Source organism: Podarcis gaigeae (genome assembly GCF_964106915.1).
Source record: "Podarcis gaigeae genome assembly, chromosome: 1".
NCBI lineage: Eukaryota > Metazoa > Chordata > Lepidosauria > Squamata > Lacertidae > Podarcis > Podarcis gaigeae.
Genome location: NC_139678.1, coordinates 130,575,904 through 130,590,423, shown reverse-complemented (window position 1 = coordinate 130,590,423; position 14,520 = coordinate 130,575,904). Strand labels below are relative to the sequence as shown.

General features: G+C 46.2%; 2 protein-coding genes across 19 annotated transcripts in view; both read left to right on the top strand.

Moving 5' to 3' along the window:
- PLEKHM3 (pleckstrin homology domain containing M3) overlaps nucleotides 1-14,520 on the top strand; it is a 798,157-nt gene that overhangs the window by 769,972 nt on the left and 13,665 nt on the right. The gene's annotated exons all lie outside the window — the stretch shown is intronic.
- Nucleotides 1-14,520, top strand: part of CMKLR2 (chemerin chemokine-like receptor 2) — a 45,979-nt gene that overhangs the window by 26,673 nt on the left and 4,786 nt on the right. Inside the window, exons 1-2 of one of the 17 annotated variants that reach the window (XM_083713382.1) lie at nucleotides 11,021-11,246; nucleotides 12,628-12,717. The exons of 13 other annotated variants lie outside the window; for them this stretch is intronic. The gene's annotated coding sequence lies outside the window, so the exon portion shown is untranslated. Of the gene's footprint in view, nucleotides 1-11,020; nucleotides 11,247-12,627; nucleotides 12,718-14,520 lie in introns of those variants that run through there. 3 more of the 17 variants (XM_083713377.1, XM_083713383.1, XM_083713379.1) reach the window with 3 other exon arrangements.

The following is a 14,520-nucleotide window of genomic DNA, read 5'->3' as shown; positions in this document are numbered from 1 at the left end:
CAGCTATCCCAGAAGCCAGAACAGCAAGAGGGATTGCTGCTTTCACTGTGCAGCAATCCCTCTTGCTGTTCTGGCTTCTGAGATGCAAAATTTTTTTCTTCTTGTTTTCCTCCTCCAAAAACTAGGTGCGTCTTGTGGTCTGGTGCGTCTTATGGAGCGAAAAATACGGTGTTATGCGTTGTTGTTTTTTGCGGCTGTTTTTGTTTTGTTTTTGTGACTGTGTGGAACCCAGTTCAGCTACTGATTGATTGATTGATTGTGTGACTGCAGTACATTGTTTATTGCTTTCATGTTACGGATCACTGGTCTCGTTAGATAGTAAAATTCATGTTAAATTGCTGTTTTAGGGGTTGTTTTTAAAAGTCTGGAACCGATTTATCCATTTTCCATTACTTTCTATGGGAAAGCGTGCCTTGGTTTTGGAACGCTTTGGTTTTGGAACGGACTTCCGGAACGGATTAAGTTTGAGAACCAAGGTACCACTGTATCAGAAGCGACTTCAGATGGTTTGCTGAGCATTCATCCTGATTTGTCAGCAGGGAAAGGAGATAATGTTGGACGTTTAATAAGCAGTCATTCTGAAAAAGATGAGGGAGGTTAGATGACGCTGCATCAGAGCAAATCCTATTTCCACTGCATATTCCCTGCCCCATTATTGCAAAAGCTCTGATCTTTTGGGGGCAGCTTTCTTGTGCAAGACCTCCAAATCCGCTTTAATATAGGGGAAGTCTGGATGTGCTGTGAATCAGGAAGCAAGGCAACACAGCATTTCTCCTCTCCCTCCCCATCTTCCTTTTACCTATTGTCCTCGTTTGCCTGTCATAACAAACAAGAATCCAAGTGTACTGCAGGTCAGGTAGCCCAGGAAACAGAAGCCACAGCTGCCTTGTCTTCAATTTTAGCGTTGGGTAAAGCTATGTTTTTCCCAGTAGTGATGCTTTTGAATTATGGTGCTGGAGGAGACTCTTGAGAGTCCCATGGACTGCAAGAAGATCAAACCTCTCCATTCTGAAGGAAATCAGCCCTGAGTGCTCACTGGAAGGACAGATCCTGAAGCTGAGGCTCCAATACTTTGGCCACCTCATGAGAAGAGAAGACTCCCTGGAAAAGACCCTGATGTTGGGAAAGATGGAGGGCACAAGGATAGGGGATGACAGAGGACGAGATGGTTGGACAGTGTTCTCGAAGCTACCAGCATGAGTCTGACCAAACTGCGGGAGGCAGTGGAAGACAGGAGTGCCTGGCATGCTCTGGTCCATGGGGTCACGAAGAGTTGGACACGACTAAACAATTAAACAACAACAACAAAACACAATTTGACAATTCAAATTTGAATATTGATATACCTCTAACTACACCTTTTTAACAATATTTCCCCACCTCTCCTCCCCCTACTTCCCACCACTGTCCGCCTTATTGCTTAAGTATTCCTTCCAGATTTCTTCATATTTATCCATTCTTAATTTGCGTCGACATGCAATTCGTTCGTAGGTAACTAGTCTGTCCATATTAGCAATCCACGTGCGGGAGGCAGTGGAAGACAGGAGGGCCTGGCGTGCTCTGGTCCATGGAGTCACGAGGAGTCGGACACGACTAAACGACTAAACAACAACATCAAAGAGGGTGGGATTTCTGGAAATCAGATTGCAAAACTTTGGCGATAATCACACTCACTCTAATCCTTGCAGGTTACCCGTTTAAGAGACCCGGTGGATCAGGCAGCCAAAGGCCCATCTGCTCCACTGACCAACCAGACCAGGTGGACAGCTCAGTTGGTTAGAGCAGGCTTCCTCAACCTCGGCCCTCCAGATGTTTCTGGCCTACAACTCCCATGATCCCTAGCTAGCAGGACCAGTAGTCAGGGATGATTGGAATTGTAGTCTCAAAACACCTGGAGGGCCGAGGTTGAGGAACCCTGGGTTAGAGCGTGGTGCTGACAACACCAAGGTTGCAGGTTTGATCCCCTTAAGGGACAGCTGCATATTCCTGCATTGCAGAGGGGCTGGACTTGATGATCCAACTCTTTGATTCTAAGGGACTTCTATGGGAAGGCCGCAGAAGCAGGACATGAGGGCAATCACACTCCTCTATGCAACTGGTGTCCTGAACTCTGCCCGATATGGAAAGCCATCTTCACTAGTAGCCAATGAAAGCCTTATCTTCCACAAATTTGCCTAACCCCCCTTTATGGTGTTCACCATTACAACTCATGGTGCCAAATCCCATTGTTCATTTAAAAACAAACAAATGCAATACTTGACTTGGTTTCGTTGTTGTTGGTTTTTATATAAGGAAGGAATGCCTGTTTCCTTAAAAAAAAAAATCCTTCCATGGAAGAGTAATGAAATCCCCTCTATACAAGATTGGATCCAAAAGCTAACAGAATATGCCGAATTAGATGGTCTATCAGAAAAAATAAAGAATAAATCAAAACAGGAATTTGTTTCAAAATGGGAGGTTTTATCTGAAAAATAAATATAGTAGTTTAAATTTTGTTGCAGCATTCGAGGAACTTCAGTAATAGTTGCAAGGTAGATATACGAAATTAGATATATTAAGAATAAGTTTAATTATAATAAAATTATAATAAAAGTGTGTATTGGCAATAAGTATCATGAAATCGAAATATGGAATAGACGGGAGGTTGGGTCTTTAGTGTTCAGACCAATATATGTCATATTGTTTGCTAAGAAAATTATGTGTCTATAATTATTCCTGTGTGCAGTGGCGTAGCGTGGGGGGGTGCAGGGGGGGCCGGCCGCACCGGGCGCAACATCTGGGGGGCGCGCGCTAATCTAGTGGAAGAGACTTGAGTGCTAAAATCCACGGATTAGGGGGCGCAAATTACTTGCCTTGCCCCGGGTGCTGACAACACACGCTACGCCACTGCCTGTGTGTAATTTGGTATTTGTGTTTTTTCTTTTTTCTTGTTCTATCAATATTTTTTTTAAAAAAAATTCCCTAGAAAGCACCCCTTTCAGAGGGGTCCAAACTTTTTTCAAAGAGGGCCATATTTGATGAAGTGAACATGCGTGAGGGCCGACTAAAGGGCCGGCCAAAGTTGAGCTTTTTATTGGATTGAAGTTGTTGAGCTTTTTTCCGGATTTTACCCCAGGAAATAAACTGCCACAGGGGCCATCTGGCAGGCCGGATTGGGCCTCTGAAATGGACTTTGGACATGCCTGCTTTCACCAGAGCTTCAGTTTTTGTAGCCTAAAGTAAAAGGATTTGCAAGGGAATTGTACTCATGTCGAAGAACCAAAAGCCCTTGGCTTCAATATTCTGAATATTTCCCTTCCCACAGAGACCGTTCTGCTGTCCCTGAACTCACCCTGGCTTCCCCACCCAACCTCTGGCTGCCAGCCAAGAACCTTCTTCCAACTCCCGGCCTCTCCCACTGCCAGGACATTTTTTGGCGCCATCATCGATGGCATAATGTTGGACTGGATAACCTCTTTCCTTCCCTCTGTCACTTAAATCAAGACACCCAACTGGCACGCCTTACCCCACATGACGCACGTGCTCCACTGTGGGCCCGATCCACTGGGAAGCTCACTCGGGCAAGCAAATAGGATCCCTTGCACAGCTTCTCTGGACTGCAGATGGGGCTGCACACACCCTGGACATTTGAAGCACATGGGTTCTGCCGAAACAATCCCGGAAACTGTAGTTTAAGGGTGCTGGGAACAGAAGCTCTGTGAAGGGTGAACTACAGCTCCCAGAATTATTGGGTGGAAGCCACGTGCTTTAAATATACGGCGTGGATGTGACCAACATCAGTGTGAAGGGTCAGTGCATGGGGTACTTTAAATACCGTATTTTTTGCTCTATAAGACTCACTTTTCCCCTCCTAAAAAGTAAGGGGTAATGTGTGTGCATCTTATGGAGTGAATGCAGGCTGCTCAGCTATCCCAGAAGCCAGAACAGCAAGAGGGATTGCTGCTTTCGCTGCGCAGCGATCCCTCTTGTTGTTCTGGTTTTGAGATTCAGAATAATTTTTTTTTCTTGTTTTCCTCCTCCAAAAACTAGGTGTGTCTTGTGGTCTGGTGCGTCTTATAGAGCGAAAAATACGGTATATGGTGTGTACATAGCCGAGGTTTGTGCAGAACATCCTCACATCTGCAGCTACTAACCCTGGGAGACCTAGATTCTACCTCCACCTTTTGGAGGCAGTAAGTCCCTGAATGCCAGCTGCTGGGGACTGCAGGGAGATGGGGGGTGGGGTGGCAGCTGGCCCACCCCAAATCAAGTCAATAAATAAAAATACTTAACTACTAGTAGAAATAATCAGAATATTTGAAACTGAAATGTGCTATGCTTATAGAGTGTGCACAGAAAAACTGCATTGGGGGGAAAAGGAGGGATTTGAGAAGGAATGGCTGAAAAGGTTTCTCAGCAAATTGTGCACTTGGGGAAGAGAGCGAGCAAAATTATTGCACACCCTCCCACCATTTATTGCAACCATTTGAAACTCCACCTTTTTTCACTCAAGGCAGTTCACAACGAATAGCAAAAAAATAATAGAAGATCCATAAAAATAAGAAAGCAACGTCAAAAGAGGCTAACCTGTAACACTGACAGTGGAGAAGGCATGTGCAAAGTCCATTTTGGGGGCCCAATCCAGCCGCTGTAGCTCAACAACTTTGGTCGGCCCTCACGCATGTTCACTTCATCAAATCTGGCCCTCTTTGAAAAAAGTTTGGGCCCCCCTGCGGTAGAGGAGAGCACCCAGAGCGGAACAGATTTCACAAGCCAAAAAAGGCCATTCCAATCATATTCTGGTTTTGGGCTTTGCTCTTGCAAAGTCAGCACCCCAGTTCAGCCCAGAAAAAAATGGTTAGCTAGCTCTGTTATTAAGGATCAGAGCAATATAGTCCGATCTCCAAGCTTGTGCCAAATCCCTGGCAGCTGGAACTGTTATGTACTGAAGTTCTCACCCTGGGCCAGCAGGGAGATACTGTAGATAGTTATGCAAATGAAGGATCGAAAGTGACGTTCAGTGATTGGATAGTTTGTATGCAAATGAAGAATTGAAAGTGACGTTCAGTGATTGGATAGTTTTAGAAAGCTGTTACAGTAACAAGGTACTGGAGCTCTATATAAGCAGGCTGACTGAGCCCTTCAGCTCAGTTCAGTTCTGGCCTCAGAATAAAGAAGAGCTGTTTGAAGAATCGCTGTGTCGTCTGATATGTTCGCCCACAGTTTAACACTGGCGACGAGGATGGGATGGATGGACATCAGAGCACAGCCAGATGCAGCCACCCTCTGAACTGAGCTGACTCACTGAGCTGAATCACTGAGCGAAATCACTGAACAGAACCAATTCAGAGCTGACTGTTCTGCCTAGAGCACAGTGTTCCATCCATTGCCCTCTATGCCGGCATCAGAATCATGGCTTCACTTGTGCCTCTACTGCCGTTTGCGCCAGCCTCTGAATCATGGGACTTCCTACCTTGCTCGGTTCGACTGCTACCTCCAAGCCAACGAGCTGACAGAAGTATCAAAGGAGCGGAAGCGGGGCCTATTCCTCAGCCTCTGTGGGCCTGAGGTGTTCGAGACGGCCCGAGCATTGGTTGCGCCTGTAGCAGTCCAGGAAAAACTGTGGGACACGATCCAAGAGAAGCTCCGCAACCATTACGCACCAAAGCCGTCCAAGATTGCTGCCCACCATGCGTTCTACCACCGGAACCAGGCAGAGGGGGAGTCAATCAACAACTACACCACCGTCCCTCCGACAAGATGCAATGCACTGTGAGTTCCGAGACTTAGACGATGTCCTGATGGATCAAATCGTCTGCGGGGTCCGGGACATCCTTCTGCAACGGTGTCTCCTCGCCAGGCCAGACCTCACGCTGCAGAAAGCCATTGAGGAGGCCGTGGCCTCGGAAGCTGCTGAACGCTCCACCCAGGAGATCCGCAAGGCCAGCAGCCCGCGTCTTGCTAGGGAGCCAGTTCCAGTGCATCACGAAGAAGCCAGCAGTGATGAGGCATCCTCCAGTGAAGATGATGACGTGCACCAGACAAAGCGGGAGCTTTGTCCAAGGACTTCTCATACAGCAGGTTTCCTCTCCTATCCTTTTACCTGCCGCAGGACCAGTTCCTGTACAGGACTGCACACAGAGGTCATAATGGCATTGAAAATCCATGCAGACATCTCCATGAGCAAGGACAAGTGTTCTGGAAGTTTCCAGAACTTCTGTTCTGGAAGTTTCCAGAAAAATGCATGTAGGGTCTGAGGGGCAGGCAGAGGGCAGGACTGCTCTGGGAGGGAAGAAAAAGCGAGTGGAGCAGAACACAAGGGGCCTTGTTTGGTTTTGTTTAATGCTTTCTGAAAATTTATTTATTGGTGCGTGTTTTTCTTTTTGTAAATCTACCAAAGAATAAAATAAAACCAGGGATTGAATTTAATTCTAAATTATATTCTGGAAACATGGAAGATTACAAGGGGTAAAAGAAAATAATGGATGTACCGTGCCATATTAGAAGCAAAAAAACTTGTTTTGATGGATTGGAAGAGCCGCAAAAAGATTCCATTGAGCACGTGGATTGATAATATGGACAGACCAGTTACCTACGAACGAATTGCATGTCGACGCAAATTAAGAATGGATAAATATGAAGAAATCTGGAAGGAATATTTAAGCGATAAGGCGGACAGTGGTGGGAAGTAGGGGGAGGAGAGGTGGGGAAATATTGTTAAAAAGGTGTAGTTAGAGGTATATCACTACTCAAATCTGAATTGGTTAATTGTGTTTTGTTGTTGTTGTTTAGTTGTTTAGTCGTGTCCAACTCTTCGTGACCCCATGGACCAGAGCACGCCAGGCATTCCTGTCTTCCACTGCCTCCCGCAGTTTGGTCAAACTCATGCTGGTAGCTTCGAGAACACTGTCCAACCATCTCGTCCTCTGTCGTCCCCTTCTCCTTGTGCCCTCCATCTTTCCTGACATCAGGGTCTTTTCCAGGAAGTCTTCTCTTCTCATGAGGTGGCCCAAGTATTGGAGCCTCAGCTTCACAATCTGTCCTAGTGAGTACTCAGGGCTGATTTCCTTCAGAATGGAGAGGTTTTATCTTCTTGCAGTCCATGGGACTCTCAAGAGTCTCCTCCAGCACCAGAATTCAAAAGCATCAATTCTTCAGCGATCAGCCTTCTTTATGGTCCAGCTCTCACTTCCATACATCACTACTGGGAAAACCATAGCTTTAACTATACGGACCTTTGTTGGCAAGGCGATGTCTCTGCTTTTTAAGATGCTGTCTAGGTTATTGTGTAATTGTGTTAGTAGTGTTATTATGGTTTTTGTTGTATGTGCCTTGTGTGGTTGTTGTTTGTATTGAAAAAATGATTAAATAAATTTTTAAAAAACACCCCAGGGATAAGGTTTTTCCCCAAGGTGGTGGAGGGTCTGTTTGCTGCTCCCCGTTAGTGTTGTAGTGGTGACACTTGCCCTTCTTCTGATAAAAAATGCTCTGCAGGGGAGGACCAAGAAGAGAAATGTCCCTATTTTCATCTGAAGAATGTTGAAGGGTATGCAACAAGCTAGGAAAAACGGAATTTAGACGTTCATTTCAGGAGTGCAGCTCTGTCAAAATGCCTCACGTTTTCCCTTCCACGTTCTGTGTGGCAAGCCTTGGGTTGTGCAAGACAAAGTTTTGAAAAGTAGCCCAGAACTGATTGTTTCTCTCTTGGCTGCAGCATTAGAGATGGGATCATGTCTTGCTGCCTTCACACATTTTCCTTTCGCTCTCTTTGGGCCTTAAAACATGATGAACCCAGAGACCCTTGGGATACAGAAAGAAGGTTCTGTCTTCACTCTTCAGTGAAGGCAAGAGAGACTCCCGCTGTTCCTGAAGACTCGCCAACTCTTGAACCTCTTCCAAGGTCCACAAGTCCTTTCTATCTGTGATGATCTTTAGTACCTGGAATGGTATGATTGATAGACCAGGAATCTTAGGGGAAGCTTTGGCAGTGCGGTTCAAGTCAGGAAGAAGACTAAGTTGTGCCAACGGAAATTATCTCTAAGAGAGTGCATGTTTTGAATGGAAGCTGTGTACAGAGGTACCTCTGGTTACATACTTAATTCGTTTGGAGGTCTGTTCTTGTTGTTGTTTAGTTGTGTCCGACTCCCCCATGGACCAGAGCACGCCAGGCACTCCTGTCTTCCACTGCCTCCCACAGTTTGGTCAAACTCATGCTGGTAGCTTCGAGAACACTGTCCAACCATCTCATCCTCTGTCGCCCCCTTCTCCTTGCGCCCTCCATCTTTCCCAACATCAGGGTCTTTTCCAGGGAGTCTTCTCTTCTTATGAGGTGGCCAAAGTACTGGAACCTCAACTTCAGGATCTGTCCTTCCAGTGAGCACTCAGGGCTGATTTCCTTGAGAATGGATAGGTTAGGTCTGTTCTTAACCTGAAACTGTTCTTAACCTGAAGCACCACTTTAGCTAATGGGACCTCCTGCTGCCGCCACACCGCTGCCAGAGCACGATTTCTGTTCTCATCCTGAAGCAAAGTTCTTAACCCAAGGTACTATTTCTGGGTTAGCGGAGTCTGTAACCTGAAGCGTATGTAACCTGAAGTGTATGTAACCCTGTAGTTTGATCCTACTGTTGACTTTGGGACTTACAACTAAGTAGACATGCCCAGCGTCAAAGGCTGGCCGTGCAATCCTATTCCTGACATAGGCTGCTTGGAGACAAAGCTGCCCCCAAATGCCTGGTCCCCACTTCCAAAAGTCCACTCATATCCCATGAAACAGAGTTGGGGGGGATTGTTTTTTTGGGGGTACAGGGTGGCTGAGAGTTGCTGTCTTTTAGTGTGTCTCTGGCTTGGCAGCATTCATAACTGAGAATGAGAACTATGCTATATTATGATGCAGCAGGAACATGTTTGATATTGTGTTGTTGTTTAGTCATTTAGTCGTGTCCGACTCTTCGGATTGGCTTCGAATTGGCTATGGGGTAATAAAAAGATATAAAATAAGTAACCGCAGAAAGGAGGGGAGGGAAGTTGAGGGGAAGGTAAATTAGGTTTGTAAAGATTTTCTTTTTCTTGTTAAAAATATTTGGAAAAGGTGAAAATTTTAAAAGAAAAAGAAAGCATTTAAGGCTTGCTATTGGGCAGCTATCTTTCCCCCTTTCTAATATCAAACAAATCTTTTAATATCAAAGATATCTAATATCTTTTCCAGGGAGAAGACTCCCTGGAAAAGACCCTGATGTTGGGAAAGATGGAGGGCACAAGGAGAAGGGGACGACAGAGGATGAGATGGTTGGACAGTGTTCTCGAAGCTACCAACATGAGTTTGACCAAACTGCGGGAGGCAGTGGAAGACAGGAGTGCCTGGCGTGATGTGGTCCATGGGCACATTATATCTTTGAATCACAATCGGAGTACATTCTTTTTCTCAGAGAATTCTGCGTACTGTTGCTTGTTAAAGGTTGCTGGCAGTTGTAGCTCTTGTGAGGGGTAAACTACAACGGCCGAAATTTTCTCTTTAATTTATCCAAGCATGGTCATGTCGACCTTAGTCTTGCAGTGGTTGTAGCATTGCCAGCCTAAGAACAACTTACAAAATACCCTAGCTCTTTCCCAACTCATGAAATGAGGTTGTGTTTTTTGTTTTTTTGTTTTGCATAGTGTAGGGTTCAAATTGTGGGGAGACCGGAGCTTTTGTGTTTTTAACAGCTATACAAAAGGCAGAAGCCCAACAGGCTTAGCGTTTTCCTGTATGGAAATACAGTTACAATGGTACCTCGGGTTAAGTACTTAATTCGTTCCGGAGGTCTGTTCTTAACCTGAAACTGTTCTTAACCTGAAGCACCACTTTAGCTAATAGAGCCTCCCGCTGCCGTAGCACGATTTCTGTTCTCATCCTGAAGCTAAGTTCTTAACCCGAGGTAATATTTCTGGGTTAGTGGAGTCTGTAACCTGAAGCGTATGTAACCTGAAGCGTATGTAACCCGAGGTACCACAGTATGGGGAAAACGTTGCCTCTCGATACTCTTTTCATCAGACATCTCAATACTTGTGCCTGATTTCTATTTGTGTCCTCCACCTTGATCCACAGATCTGCATATGATGCAAATGCAAATAGTATGCAAATTTGTGTCTTCTTCTGCGGAAGGCTCAATCCAGTGCAGTCCAGTGTTCTGAGCCCAGAAATCCTGTTGGCAACCCTGCCTTTGGTTTCTGCCTTCTGCGCCCTCTCCGCAGACTTTAGCCTGCTGGCTGCCTCTCTCGCCTGTTTCCCTGTTTCCCTATCTTTGCCCTGCTGTTTCAGGATTCAAGGCTAGCCTTGTCTCTGTCCTAGACCTGATTTCACCCCAGGACTGATCTTTGGAAACTTCCCTCTCCAGCTTACATTCTTCAAACATCATTTGCACCCCAGTAAGTCTAAGACAAGGGACGGGTGGCGCTGTGGGTTAAACCACAGAGCCTAGGACTTGCTGATCAGAAGGTTGGCGGTTCGAATCCCCGTGACGGGGTGAGCTCCCGTTGCTCGGTCCTTGCTCCTGCCAACCTAGCAGTTCGAAAGCATGTCAAAGTGCAAGTAGATAAATAGGTACCGCTCCGGCGGGAAGGTAAACGGCGTTTCCGTGCACTGCTCTGGTTCGCCGGAAGTGGCTTAGTCATGCTGGCCACATGACCCAGAAGCTGTACGCCAACTCCCTCGGCCAATAAAGTGAGATGAGCGCTGCAACCCCAGAGTCGGTGATGACTGGACCTAATGGTCAGGGGTCCCTTTACCTTTACCTAAGTCTAAGACAGCAGCAGCAGCAGCCCATCTATAGGGCCATGCCTATATCTTTATTTAAGCTAGCTCTAAATTAAGTGGTCAAAAAGTCTACTTCCCAGATATATAATATCTTGAAGTCCACAGACAGATATAGTTATTTCCCCTCGCTTTCCCTTTATATTCACCAAAAACTTCCCTTTCTGCTCAAAATTGCTTTTTAACTGCAGCTGATTAGAAGACTTCTTCTTGTTTACAATATTTTTAAAAAAATGACTCATCTGGGTGGTGCTGTTATTTTGAGCAGAATTCACACCCCCATGGGAGAGATGATGACTTGCGTGTATCTCGATTAAATCTGGAACAGAAATATTTTGCAAATGTTGAATTTATCCAGAGCAGGGAGGGATCCAAACAAAATTATTTTAGCCAGGGCTTATTTTCAGCCAGAATTTCCGCCACCTCTCCAGTGAGCACCATTGCCATTTGTTAGAGAACGAGGGAGGCATTCATGGTGAGTTCTGGCACCTCTTTTTCTAGAAAAGGAAAGTGTCTTCTTCAATATGGATGAGAAAGGCCAAATGCAGCTCAATCATTCTTGATGCATGTGTTTAGAGATGAATGGATTGGGGGTGGGGGAACAGATAGATGGAAGGACAGACAAATATGAATGGGTAAAGTGGGATGCGGGTGGCGCTGTGGTCTAAATCACAGAGCCCAGGGCTTGCCAATCAGAAGGACGGTGGTTCGAATCCCCGTGACGGGGTGAGCTCCCGTTGCTCGGTCCCTGCTCCTGCCAACCTAGCAGTTCAAAAGCATGTCAAAGTGCAAGTAGATAAATAGGTACCACTCCGGTGGGAAGGTAAACGGCGTTTCCGTGCGCTGCTCTGGTTCGCCAGAAGCGGCTTAGTCATGCTGGCCACATGACCTGGAAGCTGTACGCCGGCTCCCTCGGCCAATAAAGTGAGATGAGCACCGCAACCCCAGAATCGGTCACAACTGGACCTAATGGTCAGGGGTCCCTTTACCTACCAGTCCATCATAGTTGAAAAGGCTGACCAGGTGACCTGCATGAGTGTGCTATCAAGATGCTATCACAGGAATAAAATAAAGTAAAGGTAAAGGTAAAGGGACCCCTGACCATTAGGTCCAGTCGTGACCGATTCTGGGGTTGCGGTGCTCATCTCACTTTATTGGCCGAGGGAGCCGGCATACAGCTTCCAAGTCATGTGGCCAGCATGACTAAGCCGCTTCTGCCGAACCAGAGCAGCGCATGGAAATGCCATTTACCTTCCTGCCGGAGTGGTACCTATTTATCTACTTGCACTTTGATGTGCTTTCGAACTGCTAGGTTGGCAGGAGCAGGGACCAAGCAATGGGAGCTCACCCCGTCGCGGGGATTCGAACCACTGACATTCTGATCGGCAAGTCCTAGGCTCTGTGGTTTAACCTACAGCGCCACTCGCGTCCCTTACATAAAATAACATGCCCATATATAAATATAAGTATAAAGTTGATAGGTCATTTTAGGATTGATCAAGGGGAAATCTAGAAGGTTCAAGATTATGGGGGCATGGAATCATGAGTCCAACAGCATCTTGTAGCTAAAAGCAGACAGGAACTTACAACAGAAGCAAAGCAAGGCACACCAAGCAGGCTTGGGCAATAGGTCTAAATAGAAAGCTGATGAATGCAAGGGTTTGGGTAAGGGCAGCATGTGACAAATGTCTAAATGAGGAACCAAATTTGCTGATCGAGCTGGAACAGCAAGATGAGGAACTAGGTGAGAGATTATCACCAAGGAGCGGACAAAAATCTGGAGAGCTATTCAGAAAGAGGCACCCCAAATTGGATGGAGATAGAGAAAAGTGATGAAAAATGCTATTGTCCAATAGATGCAAGCAGCAGAGAGATGGGTAAAATCTGGAATGGGTGGGACTAAATAACGAAGAGCAGGAAGGAAGCAAGGCCTGCAAGAAATCTTGGTATGTGTTGTTTGTCTTCCGTTGCTTCTTATTCATTCTTTATTCCGACATAGTTATTAAAGCACAATGAGTCTTTGAAATCATTTGAACTTGTCTGATCTATCATGGCTTGGGTCAGAAGGTGAGGAGACTTCAGCAAACTTCATATTTGCTGGGTAGTAAGATGGTGGTGCTGTGGTCTAAACCACAGAGCCCAGGGCTTGCCGATCAGAAGGTCGGCGGTTCGAATCCCTACGATGGGGTGAGCTCCCGTTGCTCGGTCCCTGCTCCTGCCAACCTAGCAGTTTGAAAGCACCTCAAAGTGCAAGTAGATAAATAAGTACTGCTCCGGCGGGAAGGTAAACGGTGTTTCGTGCACTGCTGTGGTTCACCAGAAGAGGCTTAGTCATGGTGGCCACATGACCCGGAAGCTGTACGCCAGAACCCTCGGCCAATAAAGCGAGATGAGCGCCGCAACCCCAGAGTCGTCCGCGACTGGACCTAATGGTCAGGGGTCCCTCTACCTTTTAAGATCCCTATGGGTGGTTTTGGGTCACATTATAAAACACCTTGTAAAATAAAAGTCTCATCCAACATCGTTGATGGATGACTTTGAAACCTCCATCCTGGCTCTCTCCCTTCTTAGGATCCTTAATCTCAAAACTGGATTTCAACTGGGTAGCCGTGCAAACAGAGAAGCAGAAGGTCGCCTTCTGTAAAGTTCAGCACATGCAGGCCACCCTGATAAAACTCTTACAGTATCTGCGGCTTAGATGGTTTTCTCAGGAGGGTGGCAGAGATTCTCATTCCTCATACATGCTCTGCACAAGCTGTTTACCACAGGCTTCATTCAGAGGTTTCCGTCGCTGCAGAGACTAGTGTAAACACTAAACACCTAGGAATGCAACATTCCCCGCTGTGAACAGAATGAATCTTCAGTTATCTCAAGCTGGGTTTGATCATCAACATTTTTTAACATTAATTTGCAGAATGGCCCCATCAATTGCTCCTATATGCATAATCCAACGTGCCGATCTCGCACATGCTGTTTTCTAAGAACATTTGCACGGCGTGTTTTGATTTCATTAGGAATGAAGTTAATTAAAGTTAATGATGATGAGTGGCATGTGGAAAATCTCCGTAGAGTGAATCTAGATGCTTGAATGGGATGTGTGAAATCTCTAAAGTTGTGTTTTATTTTGTTTGGGCCTGATCTGTGGGCCACACTTAATGCGTTTTGGGTGATGTCTCTGGTGCTCACCTTTTACACTCCAGTCCTAAGGATATTTAATTCCAGCGGGTGCAGAATGCTGCAGCGAGACTCCTTACGGGGTCCTCGCTGCGAGATCACATTCGCCCGGTGCTATACCAGCTGCACTGGCTCCCGGTGGAGTACAGGGTCAGGTTTAAGGTGCTGGTTTTAACCTTTAAAGCCCTATACGGCCTAGGACCCTTGTACCTACAGGACCGCCTCTCTTGGTATGTCCCACGGAGGAACTTATGGTCTTCAAACAAAAACATCTTGGAGGTCCCGGGCCACAGGGAGGTTAGGCTGGCCTCAACCAGAGCCAGGGCTTTTTTGGCCGGTGCCCCGATCTGGTGGAACACTCTGTCACAAGAGACTAGGGCCCTGCGGGACTTGACATCTTTCCGCAGGGCCTGCAAGACAGGGCTGTTCCACCAGGCCTTTGGTCGGGGCACAGTCTGACCCCCTCCTTTGGCAATCGTCACAGAACTCTAGCCCAATGGTTGCCATCAATTTGATCTGAATTAATTTTATAATGAAATGATTTTAGAATGTTGTATTATTTTATTGTTGTTAGC